The sequence below is a fragment of the Magnolia sinica genome, chromosome 17 (assembly GCF_029962835.1).
Source record: "Magnolia sinica isolate HGM2019 chromosome 17, MsV1, whole genome shotgun sequence".
NCBI classification, from domain to species: domain Eukaryota; kingdom Viridiplantae; phylum Streptophyta; class Magnoliopsida; order Magnoliales; family Magnoliaceae; genus Magnolia; species Magnolia sinica.
The window spans coordinates 39056582-39059903 of record NC_080589.1 but is presented as its reverse complement, the minus strand read 5'-3'; positions in this window follow the sequence as shown (position 1 = coordinate 39059903).

Genomic DNA, 3322 nt, shown 5'->3' with positions numbered 1-3322 from the left:
TTACCTCATGAAAACCGCAACCCATATAACATGGCATCCACGACACATACCCGGGTCGTGGTTGTCATGTTATATGGGTCGTGATTATCATGGGTCGTAGTTGTCATGGGTTGTAGTTATCATATTATATGGGTCGTGGTTCCCATGTTATATGAGAACCACGACCCATATAACATGAGAACTACGACCCATGACAACTACGACTCTTACCGCATTACAACCACGACCCGTACCCCGGGTCATGGTTGTAATGCGGTAAGGGTCGTGGTTATAATGCGGTATGGGTTATAATCTTCATTTTATAGGCCTTGGCAAGGTTCAACTAGTGGGGCCTATATTGATGTATGTGAATAATTTATGTCGCCCATCCTTTTTGTCATTTCATTTTAGGGCTAGTACCCAAATGACTATCCTCTAGAGCTCGTGAGGGCCACATAATAGAAAATAATGGTGACAGTGGCACCCACTCTTAAAACTTTTCAGGCTCACTGTGATGTTTGTTAGAAGTAGACATTGCCCAAGTAAGGACTTTTTGGGCCCATGGCGAGTTGGTTGACAAGGTGGATGGATCAGATCACTCCATTATGGGCCTTAGACTATGGTACTAATGGCTATCCTTTCATTTGCTAGTAAAGGAAGTGAACATCTAACAACTGCGACCTATATCACATGAGAACCACGACCCATATAGCATGATAACTATGACCCATGACAACCACAACCCATATAACATGACAACCATGACCCATGATAACTACGACCCTTACCACGTTACAACCATGACCCATTTAACATGACAACCATGACTATGACAGCCACGAACCATATAACATGACAACCACGACCCATGATAACTACGACCCATATAACATGACAACCACGACCCATATAACATAACAACTACTAGCCATGAGCTGATTATTTGGTGTGGTCCACTTGAGCGTTGGATCTACCTCATTTTTATACTCGTGCCTTAAAATGTTCTAAGAAAAAAGGATGTACGGCTTAGATAAATAGATGCATCACGGTGGGCTAGCCCACAGAACTACCCGTTTGGAGTTAGAGATGGGTGGGGGTAGGACGCAATCCACGTCGGGCGCGGATTAGCTACTGATAGGTTGAGTAGCGAGACATCACCAAGTTTTGTGGGCCCCACCATGATGTATGTTTTATATCCACACCTTCCATCCATTTGGAGAGATCATTTTAAGGCAACATTCAAAGAATGAGTTAAATCCAAAGCTCCAGTGGACCCCCAGCATGTAAAACAGTGGGGACAGTGACGCCCACCATTAAAAACTTCTAAAGGCCACAAAAGTTTTAGATCAAGCTGATATTTGTGTTTTCCCTTATTTCATGTCTTTTTTAACTTTTGAATAGGTTGGATTTCAAATAAACATTATGGTAGGCCTTAGGATAGTTTCAACTGTGGGAATCACTCTCCCCATTGTTTTCTATGGTGAAGACCACCACAGTTTTTTATCTGCCTCATTATTTGCCTCATTCTTTGGCTCATTACCTAAAATGATATCTCAAAATGGATGGACGATGTAGATACAATGCATTCATCATAGTGGGGCCCACAGAACTTGGTGACGTCACTTCAGTAGCCGACTCGCTACTCAATCTGTATCTAATCTATGTCCATTCGCGTCCATCGGAAGCGGATTGGGTAGTGTACCTCACACCAACTATATAGCTGCTGTATTTACGTCAGCAAGTTCTATGGGTCTGATCATGAGGTATGTGTTATATTCAAACCGTCCATCCATTTGTCTAGCTCGTCTTAAGGCTTGAGACGAAAAATAAGACAGATTTAACTATCAAGTGGACCACACTGTAAAAAGTAGTGGGGAATTGAACATCTACCATTGAAACCCTTTTTGGGGTCACAGAAGTTTTGGATCAATATGAAATTTGTTTTCCCTCTTAATTTAGGTCTTTGTGACCTTATGAATAGATTGGATGGAAAATAAACGTTATGGTGGGCCCTACGGAAAATCATTATCTCCGCTGCTATTTGTGGTGTGGTCCATATGATCTTTAGATATGATTCATTTTTTAGATAATGCTCTAAAATGATCACTAAAAATAGATGAACGGTGTAGATATAATAAATACATCACTGTGGGGCCCATGTAACTATTCGTACAACTCAGAGCTCGAGAAGCGTCAGTTCTCGTCTTCGCATGGCGGAAATGGATTGACTACTCCCCCTGCCACTAGCTCTGTGGCTGGTGGTCGGTGCTCCATGGACCCCACCATGATGTATGTGTTTCATCCATTCCATTCATCCATTTTTACGTATCATTTTATGGCTTGATATAAAAAATGAGAGGGATATAAATCTCAGGTGAACCACACCACATGAAAACAATAGTGATTGGATAACCACCATTAAAATCCTCCTAAGGCCCACTATACTGTTTAGTGGACATCCAATCTGTTGACTAGGTCATATAGGCTTAGACGAAGAGAAGAAGTAAAGATCAGCTTGATCCAAAGCTTTTACGGCCCTCAGAATGTTTTTTGTTGAGGGTCAAATATTGCATATTAGATCCCAGTTATTACCTGAGTTTACGAACATGATACTATTTAACGACCTATTTTAATCGTGTTTGTGTTACAAGGTGAATTTAGGAGCCCGGATTAAAAATGGGTACTAAAAGCATGGATTTAACGCTCTAAAATCACCAAGGCAAGGGACGGACCCCAGGGGACCGAGATCGAAGAATTTACACACCCAGGATTCGAGAAAAGCCAGTATTTCATGCTAAAGAGGCCTTGAATTTATTCGAAATGCAAGATCACAGGGTTTCCAGCATCGTTGATCGGATGGTTGATCCAGACCATCCATCTTTTAGATCATCCAAAAATGTCCTAGGGGACGTTGTCTTTTTTTTTTTTTTTTTTAAATTATAAAGGAAAGGAAGGAAGATGAACTAGGAAACTCTGAGGTGAGATGCGTGCGCAGCCTATATGCGTAAAGAACTTCCGCAGGTTTTTTTTCACTGTTGTTGCTGCATAAACTAGATCGGTTTGGCCGACTCTGACCGACCTAGCCACTCCTTGCTAGCTATAAAAGGAGAAGAAAGGGAGAGAGAAGGAAATAATCCAATCTTGGGACGTCTGGGAAGAGAGAGAGAGAGAGTTCAGAAGTTTTTTCTATTTTTTTAAACTGTTTTCTTATGAATTTTGAGAGATCTAGCTTAATCATGTCAGGCTAAATCTCTTAGCTAGGTCTAAGACGTGAAGCTTGTGGCGTGATGGGAATGACTCTACGACTTTGATTCATATTTAGATTGAACCGATGTTGATTCTA